Genomic DNA, 13221 nt, shown 5'->3' on the forward strand with positions numbered 1-13221 from the left:
CTCCGTCTAAATTTGGTTTTGAATTTTTACAAGAGGTAAAATGACATAAATGCCCCGAGTGAGGTTCGAACTCACGACCTCGAGATTATGAGACTCGCGCGCTGCCTACTGCGCTATCGAGGCGACCAATGTTCTTGAACGCTTTAACCAAATGGAATCAAGTGTCTTCCTTGAAACGCAAGTAAATCGAGCTTGCCAGGAGTCGAACCTGGAATCTCCTGATCCGTAGTCAGGCGCGTTATCAATTGCGCCACAAACCCACGTTAAACTACGAACATTACTAAATTTAAGAAATAACTATTTGTTTTCGACAGAAAGTGATCAGGTTTGAATCATGTCTTTACTAGTGAAGTCATGTTTTTAAGCCTTTAACATGAATTGGATTTATTATTACTGTTCATACGATTTTCAGTGAATTGTTGATAAGGAGATTAAAACAGCCCGGTTAGCTCAGACGGTAGAGCGCGGGACTTTTAATCCTGAGGTCGAGGGTTCAAGTCCCTCATCGGGCGTGAAACGTAGGTTGTGTACTAGATATGTGGTGATGTTCGATACGGTATAATTATCCTGTAATTGGATGGTGCAGATAAACTGAGATAATCTGACTTTACATGAAAAACGTTAGCAAGGAAAAAAATGCCGACGAGGTGACCGAGCGGTTAAGGTGATGGACTGCTAATCCATTGTGCATTGCACGCATGGGTTCGAATCCCATCCTCGTCGAAAGGAATAGTTAAGGATATTGGCAACTGTAACGCACTCCAATTGCTATGCAGTAATCAGGGGTTTCGGCATATCAATGTAGAAACTTAGTGTTCAAGCCACGGTATGATATTCATCAAGGTTCTATGGTGTAATCGTTAGCACTTCAGACTCTGACTCTGACAATCTGAGTTCAAATTTCAGTAGGACCTATTTTAACAGATGGCGAGATCGTTGCAAGAAAAACCAGTCAAGACTTTTTCCCACAGTGCAACCCTTTCATTTAGAGTTTATGCATTGCGTTGCTGATGGATTAGGGTACTTGGTTATGATGAGTTTTTCTACAACAGTACATTATTACGCCAGGCTGTCGGAGGGTGCTGTACATGTTCGTTGCAAATCGTTATTTCTTCAAGTCATCGCCATTTCCACTTCAAAGTATGTCTGTTTGCATCCATCCCCAAATACATCCGAAGGACACTATATCTTGCAAACAGCCTACAATTAGATAACAACACTTTCGTACTGGCGAGCACAACCCCATCGAAGTAAAAACCATAATCGACGTAAACACCACAACCCTTTCTATCCTTTTCAAAACGAAGCACAATTTAGTATTTTGCTCCGTCTAAATTTGGTTTTGAATTTTTACAAGAGGTAAAATGACATAAATGCCCCGAGTGAGGTTCGAACTCACGACCTTGAGATTATGAGACTCGCGCGCTGCCTACTGCGCTATCGAGGCGACCAATGTTATTGAACGCTTTAACCAAATGGAACCAAGTGTCTTCCTTGAAACGCAAGTAAATCGAGCTTGCCAGGAGTCGAACCTGGAATCTCCTGATCCGTAGTCAGGCGCGTTATCAATTGCGCCACAAACCCACGTTAAACTACGAACATTACTAAATTTAAGAAATAACTATTTGTTTTCGACAGAAAGTGATCAGGTTTGAATCATGTCTTTACTAGTGAAGTCATGTTTTTAAGCCTTTAACATGAATTGGATTTATTATTACTGTTCATACGATTTTCAGTGAATTGTTGATAAGGAGATTAAAACAGCCCGGTTAGCTCAGACGGTAGAGCGCGGGACTTTTAATCCTGAGGTCGAGGGTTCAAGTCCCTCATCGGGCGTGAAACGTAGGTTGTGTACTAGATATGTGGTGATGTTCGATACGGTATAATTATCCTGTAATTGGATGGTGCAGATAAACTGAGATAATCTGACTTTACATGAAAAACGTTAGCAAGGAAAAAAATGCCGACGAGGTGACCGAGCGGTTAAGGTGATGGACTGCTAATCCATTGTGCATTGCACGCATGGGTTCGAATCCCATCCTCGTCGAAAGGAATAGTTAAGGATATTGGCAACTGTAACGCACTCCAATTGCTATGCATTAATCAGGGGTTTCGGCATATCAATGTAGAAACTTAGTGTTCAAGCCACGGTATGATATTCATCAAGGTTCTATGGTGTAATCGTTAGCACTTCAGACTCTGACTCTGACAATCTGAGTTCAAATTTCAGTAGGACCTATTTTAACAGATGGCGAGATCGTTGCAAGAAAGGCCAGTCAAGACTTTTTCCCACAGTGCAACCCTTTCATTTAGAGTTTATGCATTGCGTTGCTGATGGATTAGGGTACTTGGTTATGATGAGTTTTTCTACAACAGTACATTATTACGCCAGGCTGTCGGAGGGTGCTGTACATGTTCGTTGCAAATCGTTATTTCTTCAAGTCATCGCCATTTCCACTTCAAAGTATGTCTGTTTGCATCCATCCCCAAATACATCCGAAGGACACTATATCTTGCAAACAGCCTACAATTAGATAACAACACTTTCGTACTGGCGAGCACAACCCCATCGAAGTAAAAACCATAATCGACGTAAACACCACAACCCTTTCTATCCTTTTCAAAACGAAGCACAATTTAGTATTTTGCTCCGTCTAAATTTGGTTTTGAATTTTTAAAAGAGGTCAAATGACATAAATGCCCCGAGTGAGGTTCGAACTCACGACCTCGAGATTATGAGACTCGCGCGCTGCCTACTGCGCTATCGAGGCGACCACTGTTCTTGAACGCTTTAACCAAATGGAACCAAGTGTCTTCCTTGAAACGCAAGTAAATCGAGCTTGCCAGGAGTCGAACCTGGAATCTCCTGATCCGTAGTCAGGCGCGTTATCAATTGCGCCACAAACCCACGTTAAACTACGAACATTACTAAATTTAAAAAATAACTATTTGTTTTCGACAGAAAGTGATCAGGTTTGAATCATGTCTTTACTAGTGAAGTCATGTTTTTAAGCCTTTAACATGAATTGGATTTATTATTACTGTTCATACGATTTTCAGTGAATTGTTGATAAGGAGATTAAAACAGCCCGGTTAGCTCAGACGGTAGAGCGCGGGACTTTTAATCCTGAGGTCGAGGGTTCAAGTCCCTCATCGGGCGTGAAACGTAGGTTGTGTACTAGATATGTGGTGATGTTCGATACGGTATAATTATCCTGTAATTGGCTGGTGCAGATAAACTGAGATAATCTGACTTTACATGAAGAACGTTAGCAAGGAAAAAAATGCCGACGAGGTGACCGAGCGGTTAAGGTGATGGACTGCTAATCCATTGTGCATTGCACGCATGGGTTCGAATCCCATCCTCGTCGAAAGGAATAGTTAAGGATATTGGCAACTGTAACGCACTCCAATTGCTATGCATTAATCAGGGGTTTCGGCATATCAATGTAGAAACTTAGTGTTCAAGCCACGGTATGATATTCATCAAGGTTCTATGGTGTAATGGTTAGCACTTCAGACTCTGACTCTGACAATCTGAGTTCAAATTTCAGTAGGACCTATTTTAACAGATGGCGAGATCGTTGCAAGAAAGGCCAGTCAAGACTTTTTCCCACAGTGCAACCCTTTCATTTAGAGTTTATGCATTGCGTTGCTGATGGATAAGGGTACTTGGTTATGATGAGTTTTTCTACAACAGTACATTATTACGCCAGGCTGTCGGAGGGTGCTGTACATGTTCGTTGCAAATCGTTATTTCTTCAAGTCATCGCCATTGCCACTTCAAAGTATGTCTGTTTGCATCCATCCCCAAATACATCCGAAGGACACTATATCTTGCAAACAGCCTACAATTAGATAACAACACTTTCGTACTGGCGAGCACAACCCCATCGAAGTAAAAACCATAATCGACGTAAACACCACAACCCTTTCTATCCTTTTCAAAACGAAGCACAGTTTAGTATTTTGCTCCGTCTAAATTTGGTTTTGAATTTTTACAAGAGGTAAAATGACATAAATGCCCCGAGTGAGGTTCGAACTCACGACCTCGAGATTATGAGACTCGCGCGCTGCCTACTGCGCTATCGAGGCGACCAATGTTCTTGAACGCTATAACCAAATGGAACCAAGTGGCTTCCTTGAAACGCAAGTAAATCGAGCTTGCCAGGAGTCGAACCTGGAATCTCCTGATCCGTAGTCAGGCGCGTTATCAATTGCGCCACAAACCCACGTTAAACTACGAACATTACTAAATTTAAGAAATAACTATTTGTTTTCGACAGAAAGTGATCAGGTTTGAATGATGTCTTTACTAGTGAAGTCATGTTTTTAAGCCTTTAACATGAATTGGATTTATTATTACTGTTCATACGATTTTCAGTGAATTGTTGATAAGGAGATTAAAACAGCCCGGTTAGCTCAGACGGTAGAGCGCGGGACTTTTAATCCTGAGGTCGAGGGTTCAAGTCCCTCATCGGGCGTGAAACGTAGGTTGTGTACTAGATATGTGGTGATGTTCGATACGGTATAATTATCCTGTAATTTGATGGTGCAGATAAACTGAGATAATCTGACTTTACATGAAAAACATTAGCAAGGCGACGAGGTGACCGAGCGGTTAAGGTGATGGACTGCTAATCCATTGTGCATTGCACGCATGGGTTCGAATCGCATCCTCGTCGAAAGGAATAGTTAAGGATATTGGCAACTGTAACGCACTCCAATTGCTATGCAGTAATCAGGGGTTTCGGCATATCAATGTAGAAACTTAGTGTTCAAGCCACGGTATGATATTCATCAAGGTTCTATGGTGTAATGGTTAGCACTTCAGACTCTGACTCTGACAATCTGAGTTCAAATTTCAGTAGGACCTATTTTAACAGATGGCGAGATCGTTGCAAGAAAGGCCAGTCAAGACTTTTTCCCACAGTGCAACCCTTTCATTTAGAGTTTATGCATTGCGTTGCTGATGGATTAGGGTACTTGGTTATGATGAGTTTTTCTACAACAGTACATTATTACGCCAGGCTGTCGGAGGGTACTGTACATGTTCGTTGCAAATCGTTATTTCTTCAAGTCATCGCCATTTCCACTTCAAAGTATGTCTGTTTGCATCCATCCCCAAATACATCCGAAGGACACTATATCTTGCAAACAGCCTACAATTAGATAACAACACTTTCGTACTGGCGAGCACAACCCCATCGAAGTAAAAACCATAATCGACGTAAACACCACAACCCTTTCTATCCTTTTCAAAACGAAGCACAATTTAGTATTTTGCTCCGTCTAAATTTGGTTTTGAATTTTTACAAGAGGTAAAATGACATAAATGCCCCGAGTGAGGTTCGAACTCACGACCTCGAGATTATGAGACTCGCGCGCTGCCTACTGCGCTATCGAGGCGACCAATGTTCTTGAACGCTTTAACCAAATGGAACCAAGTGTCTTCCTTGAAACGCAAGTAAATCGAGCTTGCCAGGAGTCGAACCTGGAATCTCCTGATCCGTAGTCAGGCGCGTTATCAATTGCGCCACAAACCCACGTTAAACTACGAACATTACTAAATTTAAGAAATAACTATTTGTTTTCGACAGAAAGTGATCAGGTTTGAATCATGTCTTTACTAGTGAAGTCATGTTTTTAAGCCTTTAACATGAATTGGATTTATTATTACTGTTCATACGATTTTCAGTGAATTGTTGATAAGGAGATTAAAACAGCCCGGTTAGCTCAGACGGTAGAGCGCGGGACTTTTAATCCTGAGGTCGAGGGTTCAAGTCCCTCATCGGGCGTGAAACGTAGGTTGTGTACTAGATATGTGGTGATGTTCGATACGGTATAATTATCCTGTAATTTGATGGTGCAGATAAACTGAGATAATCTGACTTTACATGAAAAACATTAGCAAGGCGACGAGGTGACCGAGCGGTTAAGGTGATGGACTGCTAATCCATTGTGCATTGCACGCATGGGTTCGAATCGCATCCTCGTCGAAAGGAATAGTTAAGGATATTGGCAACTGTAACGCACTCCAATTGCTATGCAGTAATCAGGGGTTTCGGCATATCAATGTAGAAACTTAGTGTTCAAGCCACGGTATGATATTCATCAAGGTTCTATGGTGTAATGGTTAGCACTTCAGACTCTGACTCTGACAATCTGAGTTCAAATTTCAGTAGGACCTATTTTAACAGATGGCGAGATCGTTGCAAGAAAGGCCAGTCAAGACTTTTTCCCACAGTGCAACCCTTTCATTTAGAGTTTATGCATTGCGTTGCTGATGGATTAGGGTACTTGGTTATGATGAGTTTTTCTACAACAGTACATTATTACGCCAGGCTGTCGGAGGGTACTGTACATGTTCGTTGCAAATCGTTATTTCTTCAAGTCATCGCCATTTCCACTTCAAAGTATGTCTGTTTGCATCCATCCCCAAATACATCCGAAGGACACTATATCTTGCAAACAGCCTACAATTAGATAACAACACTTTCGTACTGGCGAGCACAACCCCATCGAAGTAAAAACCATAATCGACGTAAACACCACAACCCTTTCTATCCTTTTCAAAACGAAGCACAATTTAGTATTTTGCTCCGTCTAAATTTGGTTTTGAATTTTTACAAGAGGTAAAATGACATAAATGCCCCGAGTGAGGTTCGAACTCACGACCTCGAGATTATGAGACTCGCGCGCTGCCTACTGCGCTATCGAGGCGACCAATGTTCTTGAACGCTTTAACCAAATGGAACCAAGTGTCTTCCTTGAAACGCAAGTAAATCGAGCTTGCCAGGAGTCGAACCTGGAATCTCCTGATCCGTAGTCAGGCGCGTTATCAATTGCGCCACAAACCCACGTTAAACTACGAACATTACTAAATTTAAGAAATAACTATTTGTTTTCGACAGAAAGTGATCAGGTTTGAATCATGTCTTTACTAGTGAAGTCATGTTTTTAAGCCTTTAACATGAATTGGATTTATTATTACTGTTCATACGATTTTCAGTGAATTGTTGATAAGGAGATTAAAACAGCCCGGTTAGCTCAGACGGTAGAGCGCGGGACTTTTAATCCTGAGGTCGAGGGTTCAAGTCCCTCATCGGGCGTGAAACGTAGGTTGTGTACTAGATATGTGGTGATGTTCGATACGGTATAATTATCCTGTAATTGGATGGTGCAGATAAACTGAGATAATCTGACTTTACATGAAAAACGTTAGCAAGGAAAAAAATGCCGACGAGGTGACCGAGCGGTTAAGGTGATGGACTGCTAATCCATTGTGCATTGCACGCATGGGTTCGAATCCCATCCTCGTCGAAAGGAATAGTTTAGGATATTGGCAACTGTAACGCACTCCAATTGCTATGCAGTAATCAGGGGTTTCGGCATATCAATGGGGAAACTTAGTGTTCAAGCCACGGTATGATATTCATCAAGGTTCTATTGTGTAATCGTTAGCACTTCAGACTCTGACTCTGACAATCTGAGTTCAAATTTCAGTAGGACCTATTTTAACAGATGGCGAGATCGTTGCAAGAAAGGCCAGTCAAGACTTTTTCCCACAGTGCAACCCTTTCATTTAGAGTTTATGCATTGCGTTGCTGATGGATTAGGGTACTTGGTTATGATGAGTTTTTCTACAACAGTACATTATTACGCCAGGCTGTCGGAGGGTGCTGTACATGTTCGTTGCAAATCGTTATTTCTTCAAGTCATCGCCATTTCCACTTCAAAGTATGTCTGTTTGCATCCATCCCCAAATACATCCGAAGGACACTATATCTTGCAAACAGCCTACAATTAGATAACAACACTTTCGTACTGGCGAGCACAACCCCATCGAAGTAAAAACCATAATCGACGTAAACACCACAACCCTTTCTATCCTTTTCAAAACGAAGCACAATTTAGTATTTTGCTCCGTCTAAATTTGGTTTTGAATTTTTACAAGAGGTCAAATGACATAAATGCCCCGAGTGAGGTTCGAACTCACGACCTCGAGATTATGAGACTCGCGCGCTGCCTACTGCGCTATCGAGGCGACCACTGTTCTTGAACGCTTTAACCAAATGGAACCAAGTGTCTTCCTTGAAACGCAAGTAAATCGAGCTTGCCAGGAGTCGAACCTGGAATCTCCTGATCCGTAGTCAGGCGCGTTATCAATTGCGCCACAAACCCACGTTAAACTACGAACATTACTAAATTTAAGAAATAACTATTTGTTTTGGACAGAAAGTGATCAGGTTTGAATCATGTCTTTACTAGTGAAGTCATGTTTTTAAGCCTTTAACATGAATTGGATTTATTATTACTGTTCATACGATTTTCAGTGAATTGTTGATAAGGAGATTAAAACAGCCCGGTTAGCTCAGACGGTAGAGCGCGGGACTTTTAATCCTGAGGTCGAGGGTTCAAGTCCCTCATCGGGCGTGAAACGTAGGTTGTGTACTAGATATGTGGTGATGTTCGATACGGTATAATTATCCTGTAATTGGCTGGTGCAGATAAACTGAGATAATCTGACTTTACATGAAGAACGTTAGCAAGGAAAAAAATGCCGACGAGGTGACCGAGCGGTTAAGGTGATGGACTGCTAATCCATTGTGCATTGCACGCATGGGTTCGAATCCCATCCTCGTCGAAAGGAATAGTTAAGGATATTGGCAACTGTAACGCACTCCAATTGCTATGCATTAATCAGGGGTTTCGGCATATCAATGTAGAAACTTAGTGTTCAAGCCACGGTATGATATTCATCAAGGTTCTATGGTGTAATGGTTAGCACTTCAGACTCTGACTCTGACAATCTGAGTTCAAATTTCAGTAGGACCTATTTTAACAGATGGCGAGATCGTTGCAAGAAAGGCCAGTCAAGACTTTTTCCCACAGTGCAACCCTTTCATTTAGAGTTTATGCATTGCGTTGCTGATGGATAAGGGTACTTGGTTATGATGAGTTTTTCTACAACAGTACATTATTACGCCAGGCTGTCGGAGGGTGCTGTACATGTTCGTTGCAAATCGTTATTTCTTCAAGTCATCGCCATTGCCACTTCAAAGTATGTCTGTTTGCATCCATCCCCAAATACATCCGAAGGACACTATATCTTGCAAACAGCCTACAATTAGATAACAACACTTTCGTACTGGCGAGCACAACCCCATCGAAGTAAAAACCATAATCGACGTAAACACCACAACCCTTTCTATCCTTTTCAAAACGAAGCACAGTTTAGTATTTTGCTCCGTCTAAATTTGGACTTGAATTTTTACAAGAGGTAAAATGACATAAATGCCCCGAGTGAGGTTCGAACTCACGACCTCGAGATTATGAGACTCGCGCGCTGCCTACTGCGCTATCGAGGCGACCACTGTTGTTGAACGCTATAACCAAATGGAACCAAGTGGCTTCCTTGAAACGCAAGTAAATCGAGCTTGCCAGGAGTCGAACCTGGAATCTCCTGATCCGTAGTCAGGCGCGTTATCAATTGCGCCACAAACCCACGTTAAACTACGAACATTACTAAATTTAAGAAATAACTATTTGTTTTCGACAGAAAGTGATCAGGTTTGAATGATGTCTTTACTAGTGAAGTCATGTTTTTAAGCCTTTAACATGAATTGGATTTATTATTACTGTTCATACGATTTTCAGTGAATTGTTGATAAGGAGATTAAAACAGCCCGGTTAGCTCAGACGGTAGAGCGCGGGACTTTTAATCCTGAGGTCGAGGGTTCAAGTCCCTCATCGGGCGTGAAACGTAGGTTGTGTACTAGATATGTGGTGATGTTCGATACGGTATAATTATCCTGTAATTTGATGGTGCAGATAAACTGAGATAATCTGACTTTACATGAAAAACATTAGCAAGGCGACGAGGTGACCGAGCGGTTAAGGTGATGGACTGCTAATCCATTGTGCATTGCACGCATGGGTTCGAATCGCATCCTCGTCGAAAGGAATAGTTAAGGATATTGGCAACTGTAACGCACTCCAATTGCTATGCAGTAATCAGGGGTTTCGGCATATCAATGTAGAAACTTAGTGTTCAAGCCACGGTATGATATTCATCAAGGTTCTATGGTGTAATGGTTAGCACTTCAGACTCTGACTCTGACAATCTGAGTTCAAATTTCAGTAGGACCTATTTTAACAGATGGCGAGATCGTTGCAAGAAAGGCCAGTCAAGACTTTTTCCCACAGTGCAACCCTTTCATTTAGAGTTTATGCATTGCGTTGCTGATGGATTAGGGTACTTGGTTATGATGAGTTTTTCTACAACAGTACATTATTACGCCAGGCTGTCGGAGGGTACTGTACATGTTCGTTGCAAATCGTTATTTCTTCAAGTCATCGCCATTTCCACTTCAAAGTATGTCTGTTTGCATCCATCCCCAAATACATCCGAAGGACACTATATCTTGCAAACAGCCTACAATTAGATAACAACACTTTCGTACTGGCGAGCACAACCCCATCGAAGTAAAAACCATAATCGACGTAAACACCACAACCCTTTCTATCCTTTTCAAAACGAAGCACAATTTAGTATTTTGCTCCGTCTAAATTTGGTTTTGAATTTTTACAAGAGGTAAAATGACATAAATGCCCCGAGTGAGGTTCGAACTCACGACCTCGAGATTATGAGACTCGCGCGCTGCCTACTGCGCTATCGAGGCGACCAATGTTCTTGAACGCTTTAACCAAATGGAACCAAGTGTCTTCCTTGAAACGCAAGTAAATCGAGCTTGCCAGGAGTCGAACCTGGAATCTCCTGATCCGTAGTCAGGCGCGTTATCAATTGCGCCACAAACCCACGTTAAACTACGAACATTACTAAATTTAAGAAATAACTATTTGTTTTCGACAGAAAGTGATCAGGTTTGAATCATGTCTTTACTAGTGAAGTCATGTTTTTAAGCCTTTAACATGAATTGGATTTATTATTACTGTTCATACGATTTTCAGTGAATTGTTGATAAGGAGATTAAAACAGCCCGGTTAGCTCAGACGGTAGAGCGCGGGACTTTTAATCCTGAGGTCGAGGGTTCAAGTCCCTCATCGGGCGTGAAACGTAGGTTGTGTACTAGATATGTGGTGATGTTCGATACGGTATAATTATCCTGTAATTGGATGGTGCAGATAAACTGAGATAATCTGACTTTACATGAAAAACGTTAGCAAGGAAAAAAATGCCGACGAGGTGACCGAGCGGTTAAGGTGATGGACTGCTAATCCATTGTGCATTGCACGCATGGGTTCGAATCCCATCCTCGTCGAAAGGAATAGTTTAGGATATTGGCAACTGTAACGCACTCCAATTGCTATGCAGTAATCAGGGGTTTCGGCATATCAATGGCGAAACTTAGTGTTCAAGCCACGGTATGATATTCATCAAGGTTCTATTGTGTAATCGTTAGCACTTCAGACTCTGACTCTGACAATCTGAGTTCAAATTTCAGTAGGACCTATTTTAACAGATGGCGAGATCGTTGCAAGAAAGGCCAGTCAAGACTTTTTCCCACAGTGCAACCCTTTCATTTAGAGTTTATGCATTGCGTTGCTGATGGATTAGGGTACTTGGTTATGATGAGTTTTTCTACAACAGTACATTATTACGCCAGGCTGTCGGAGGGTGCTGTACATGTTCGTTGCAAATCGTTATTTCTTCAAGTCATCGCCATTTCCACTTCAAAGTATGTCTGTTTGCATCCATCCCCAAATACATCCGAAGGACACTATATCTTGCAAACAGCCTACAATTAGATAACAACACTTTCGTACTGGCGAGCACAACCCCATCGAAGTAAAAACCATAATCGACGTAAACACCACAACCCTTTCTATCCTTTTCAAAACGAAGCACAATTTAGTATTTTTCTCCGTCTAAATTTGGTTTTGAATTTTTACAAGAGGTAAAATGACATAAATGCCCCGAGTGAGGTTCGAACTCACGACCTCGAGATTATGAGACTCGCGCGCTGCCTACTGCGCTATCGAGGCGACCAATGTTATTGAACGCTTTAACCAAATGGAACCAAGTGTCTTCCTTGAAACGCAAGTAAATCGAGCTTGCCAGGAGTCGAACCTGGAATCTCCTGATCCGTAGTCAGGCGCGTTATCAATTGCGCCACAAACCCACGTTAAACTACGAACATTACTAAATTTAAGAAATAACTATTTGTTTTCGACAGAAAGTGATCAGGTTTGAATCATGTCTTTACTAGTGAAGTCATGTTTTTAAGCCTTTAACATGAATTGGATTTATTATTACTGTTCATACGACTTTCAGTGAATTGTTGATAAGGAGATTAAAACAGCCCGGTTAGCTCAGACGGTAGAGCGCGGGACTTTTAATCCTGAGGTCGAGGGTTCAAGTCCCTCATCGGGCGTGAAACGTAGGTTGTGTACTAGATATGTGGTGATGTTCGATACGGTATAATTATCCTGTAATTGGATGGTGCAGATAAACTGAGATAATCTGACTTTACATGAAGAACGTTAGCAAGGAAAAAAATGCCGACGAGGTGACCGAGCGGTTAAGGTGATGGACTGCTAATCCATTGTGCATTGCACGCATGGGTTCGAATCCCATCCTCGTCGAAAGGAATAGTTAAGGATATTGGCAACTGTAACGCACTCCAATTGCTATGCAGTAATCAGGGGTTTCGGCATATCAATGTAGAAACTTAGTGTTTAAGCCACGGTATGATATTCATCAAGGTTCTATGGTGTAATGGTTAGCACTTCAGACTCTGACTCTGACAATCTGAGTTCAAATTTCAGTAGGACCTATTTTAACAGATGGCGAGATCGTTGCAAGAAAGGCCAGTCAAGACTTTTTCCCACAGTGCAACCCTTTCATTTAGAGTTTATGCATTGCGTTGCTGATGGATTAGGGTACTTGGTTATGATGAGTTTTTCTACAACAGTACATTATTACGCCAGGCTGTCGGAGGGTGCTGTACATGTTCGTTGCAAATCGTTATTTCTTCAAGTCATCGCCATTGCCACTTCAAAGTATGTCTGTTTGCATCCATCCCCAAATACATCCGAAGGACACTATATCTTGCAAACAGCCTACAATTAGATAACAACACTTTCGTACTGGCGAGCACAACCCCATCGAAGTAAAAACCATAATCGACGTAAACACCACAACCCTTTCTATCCTTTTCAAAACGAAGCACAGTTTAGTATTTTGCTCCGTCTAAA

The 13221-nt window shown here is 41.7% G+C and overlaps 46 non-coding genes across 46 annotated transcripts; 26 read left to right on the plus strand and 20 right to left on the minus strand.

The window, feature by feature from the left end:
* Positions 1 to 50: 50 nt before the first annotated feature.
* Positions 51 to 123, minus strand: Trnam-cau. Its single transcript has one exon. It is a non-coding gene; the product is annotated as a tRNA-Met (tRNA).
* Positions 124 to 187: 64 nt separating this feature from the next.
* Positions 188 to 260, minus strand: Trnar-acg. Its single transcript has one exon. It is a non-coding gene; the product is annotated as a tRNA-Arg (tRNA).
* Positions 261 to 439: 179 nt separating this feature from the next.
* Positions 440 to 512, plus strand: Trnak-uuu. Its single transcript has one exon. It is a non-coding gene; the product is annotated as a tRNA-Lys (tRNA).
* A 129-nt stretch (positions 513 to 641) lies between these two features.
* Positions 642 to 723, plus strand: Trnas-gcu. The gene has a single exon. It is a non-coding gene; the product is annotated as a tRNA-Ser (tRNA).
* Positions 724 to 1374: 651 nt separating this feature from the next.
* Trnam-cau lies at positions 1375 to 1447 on the minus strand. The gene has a single exon. It is a non-coding gene; the product is annotated as a tRNA-Met (tRNA).
* A 64-nt stretch (positions 1448 to 1511) lies between these two features.
* Trnar-acg lies at positions 1512 to 1584 on the minus strand. The gene has a single exon. It is a non-coding gene; the product is annotated as a tRNA-Arg (tRNA).
* Positions 1585 to 1763: 179 nt separating this feature from the next.
* Trnak-uuu lies at positions 1764 to 1836 on the plus strand. Its single transcript has one exon. It is a non-coding gene; the product is annotated as a tRNA-Lys (tRNA).
* A 129-nt stretch (positions 1837 to 1965) lies between these two features.
* Positions 1966 to 2047, plus strand: Trnas-gcu. Its single transcript has one exon. It is a non-coding gene; the product is annotated as a tRNA-Ser (tRNA).
* Positions 2048 to 2698: 651 nt separating this feature from the next.
* Trnam-cau lies at positions 2699 to 2771 on the minus strand. Its single transcript has one exon. It is a non-coding gene; the product is annotated as a tRNA-Met (tRNA).
* Positions 2772 to 2835: 64 nt separating this feature from the next.
* On the minus strand, positions 2836 to 2908 carry Trnar-acg. Its single transcript has one exon. It is a non-coding gene; the product is annotated as a tRNA-Arg (tRNA).
* A 179-nt stretch (positions 2909 to 3087) lies between these two features.
* Positions 3088 to 3160, plus strand: Trnak-uuu. The gene has a single exon. It is a non-coding gene; the product is annotated as a tRNA-Lys (tRNA).
* A 129-nt stretch (positions 3161 to 3289) lies between these two features.
* Positions 3290 to 3371, plus strand: Trnas-gcu. Its single transcript has one exon. It is a non-coding gene; the product is annotated as a tRNA-Ser (tRNA).
* A 119-nt stretch (positions 3372 to 3490) lies between these two features.
* Positions 3491 to 3562, plus strand: Trnaq-cug. Its single transcript has one exon. It is a non-coding gene; the product is annotated as a tRNA-Gln (tRNA).
* A 460-nt stretch (positions 3563 to 4022) lies between these two features.
* Trnam-cau lies at positions 4023 to 4095 on the minus strand. Its single transcript has one exon. It is a non-coding gene; the product is annotated as a tRNA-Met (tRNA).
* A 64-nt stretch (positions 4096 to 4159) lies between these two features.
* On the minus strand, positions 4160 to 4232 carry Trnar-acg. The gene has a single exon. It is a non-coding gene; the product is annotated as a tRNA-Arg (tRNA).
* A 179-nt stretch (positions 4233 to 4411) lies between these two features.
* Trnak-uuu lies at positions 4412 to 4484 on the plus strand. Its single transcript has one exon. It is a non-coding gene; the product is annotated as a tRNA-Lys (tRNA).
* Positions 4485 to 4603: 119 nt separating this feature from the next.
* On the plus strand, positions 4604 to 4685 carry Trnas-gcu. Its single transcript has one exon. It is a non-coding gene; the product is annotated as a tRNA-Ser (tRNA).
* Positions 4686 to 4804: 119 nt separating this feature from the next.
* On the plus strand, positions 4805 to 4876 carry Trnaq-cug. Its single transcript has one exon. It is a non-coding gene; the product is annotated as a tRNA-Gln (tRNA).
* A 460-nt stretch (positions 4877 to 5336) lies between these two features.
* On the minus strand, positions 5337 to 5409 carry Trnam-cau. The gene has a single exon. It is a non-coding gene; the product is annotated as a tRNA-Met (tRNA).
* Positions 5410 to 5473: 64 nt separating this feature from the next.
* On the minus strand, positions 5474 to 5546 carry Trnar-acg. Its single transcript has one exon. It is a non-coding gene; the product is annotated as a tRNA-Arg (tRNA).
* A 179-nt stretch (positions 5547 to 5725) lies between these two features.
* Trnak-uuu lies at positions 5726 to 5798 on the plus strand. The gene has a single exon. It is a non-coding gene; the product is annotated as a tRNA-Lys (tRNA).
* A 119-nt stretch (positions 5799 to 5917) lies between these two features.
* On the plus strand, positions 5918 to 5999 carry Trnas-gcu. Its single transcript has one exon. It is a non-coding gene; the product is annotated as a tRNA-Ser (tRNA).
* Positions 6000 to 6118: 119 nt separating this feature from the next.
* Trnaq-cug lies at positions 6119 to 6190 on the plus strand. The gene has a single exon. It is a non-coding gene; the product is annotated as a tRNA-Gln (tRNA).
* Positions 6191 to 6650: 460 nt separating this feature from the next.
* Trnam-cau lies at positions 6651 to 6723 on the minus strand. The gene has a single exon. It is a non-coding gene; the product is annotated as a tRNA-Met (tRNA).
* A 64-nt stretch (positions 6724 to 6787) lies between these two features.
* Trnar-acg lies at positions 6788 to 6860 on the minus strand. Its single transcript has one exon. It is a non-coding gene; the product is annotated as a tRNA-Arg (tRNA).
* Positions 6861 to 7039: 179 nt separating this feature from the next.
* Trnak-uuu lies at positions 7040 to 7112 on the plus strand. The gene has a single exon. It is a non-coding gene; the product is annotated as a tRNA-Lys (tRNA).
* Positions 7113 to 7241: 129 nt separating this feature from the next.
* On the plus strand, positions 7242 to 7323 carry Trnas-gcu. The gene has a single exon. It is a non-coding gene; the product is annotated as a tRNA-Ser (tRNA).
* A 651-nt stretch (positions 7324 to 7974) lies between these two features.
* On the minus strand, positions 7975 to 8047 carry Trnam-cau. The gene has a single exon. It is a non-coding gene; the product is annotated as a tRNA-Met (tRNA).
* A 64-nt stretch (positions 8048 to 8111) lies between these two features.
* Trnar-acg lies at positions 8112 to 8184 on the minus strand. The gene has a single exon. It is a non-coding gene; the product is annotated as a tRNA-Arg (tRNA).
* Positions 8185 to 8363: 179 nt separating this feature from the next.
* Trnak-uuu lies at positions 8364 to 8436 on the plus strand. The gene has a single exon. It is a non-coding gene; the product is annotated as a tRNA-Lys (tRNA).
* Positions 8437 to 8565: 129 nt separating this feature from the next.
* Positions 8566 to 8647, plus strand: Trnas-gcu. The gene has a single exon. It is a non-coding gene; the product is annotated as a tRNA-Ser (tRNA).
* A 119-nt stretch (positions 8648 to 8766) lies between these two features.
* Positions 8767 to 8838, plus strand: Trnaq-cug. Its single transcript has one exon. It is a non-coding gene; the product is annotated as a tRNA-Gln (tRNA).
* A 460-nt stretch (positions 8839 to 9298) lies between these two features.
* Trnam-cau lies at positions 9299 to 9371 on the minus strand. The gene has a single exon. It is a non-coding gene; the product is annotated as a tRNA-Met (tRNA).
* Positions 9372 to 9435: 64 nt separating this feature from the next.
* Trnar-acg lies at positions 9436 to 9508 on the minus strand. The gene has a single exon. It is a non-coding gene; the product is annotated as a tRNA-Arg (tRNA).
* A 179-nt stretch (positions 9509 to 9687) lies between these two features.
* On the plus strand, positions 9688 to 9760 carry Trnak-uuu. Its single transcript has one exon. It is a non-coding gene; the product is annotated as a tRNA-Lys (tRNA).
* Positions 9761 to 9879: 119 nt separating this feature from the next.
* Trnas-gcu lies at positions 9880 to 9961 on the plus strand. Its single transcript has one exon. It is a non-coding gene; the product is annotated as a tRNA-Ser (tRNA).
* A 119-nt stretch (positions 9962 to 10080) lies between these two features.
* Positions 10081 to 10152, plus strand: Trnaq-cug. Its single transcript has one exon. It is a non-coding gene; the product is annotated as a tRNA-Gln (tRNA).
* A 460-nt stretch (positions 10153 to 10612) lies between these two features.
* Positions 10613 to 10685, minus strand: Trnam-cau. Its single transcript has one exon. It is a non-coding gene; the product is annotated as a tRNA-Met (tRNA).
* Positions 10686 to 10749: 64 nt separating this feature from the next.
* Trnar-acg lies at positions 10750 to 10822 on the minus strand. Its single transcript has one exon. It is a non-coding gene; the product is annotated as a tRNA-Arg (tRNA).
* A 179-nt stretch (positions 10823 to 11001) lies between these two features.
* On the plus strand, positions 11002 to 11074 carry Trnak-uuu. Its single transcript has one exon. It is a non-coding gene; the product is annotated as a tRNA-Lys (tRNA).
* A 129-nt stretch (positions 11075 to 11203) lies between these two features.
* Positions 11204 to 11285, plus strand: Trnas-gcu. The gene has a single exon. It is a non-coding gene; the product is annotated as a tRNA-Ser (tRNA).
* A 651-nt stretch (positions 11286 to 11936) lies between these two features.
* Positions 11937 to 12009, minus strand: Trnam-cau. Its single transcript has one exon. It is a non-coding gene; the product is annotated as a tRNA-Met (tRNA).
* A 64-nt stretch (positions 12010 to 12073) lies between these two features.
* Trnar-acg lies at positions 12074 to 12146 on the minus strand. The gene has a single exon. It is a non-coding gene; the product is annotated as a tRNA-Arg (tRNA).
* Positions 12147 to 12325: 179 nt separating this feature from the next.
* On the plus strand, positions 12326 to 12398 carry Trnak-uuu. Its single transcript has one exon. It is a non-coding gene; the product is annotated as a tRNA-Lys (tRNA).
* Positions 12399 to 12527: 129 nt separating this feature from the next.
* On the plus strand, positions 12528 to 12609 carry Trnas-gcu. Its single transcript has one exon. It is a non-coding gene; the product is annotated as a tRNA-Ser (tRNA).
* A 119-nt stretch (positions 12610 to 12728) lies between these two features.
* On the plus strand, positions 12729 to 12800 carry Trnaq-cug. Its single transcript has one exon. It is a non-coding gene; the product is annotated as a tRNA-Gln (tRNA).
* Positions 12801 to 13221: the final 421 nt, after the last annotated feature.

This window comes from Daphnia pulicaria, chromosome 7 (genome assembly GCF_021234035.1).
Source record: "Daphnia pulicaria isolate SC F1-1A chromosome 7, SC_F0-13Bv2, whole genome shotgun sequence".
In the NCBI taxonomy this organism is placed as follows: Eukaryota; Metazoa; Arthropoda; class Branchiopoda; order Diplostraca; family Daphniidae; genus Daphnia; species Daphnia pulicaria.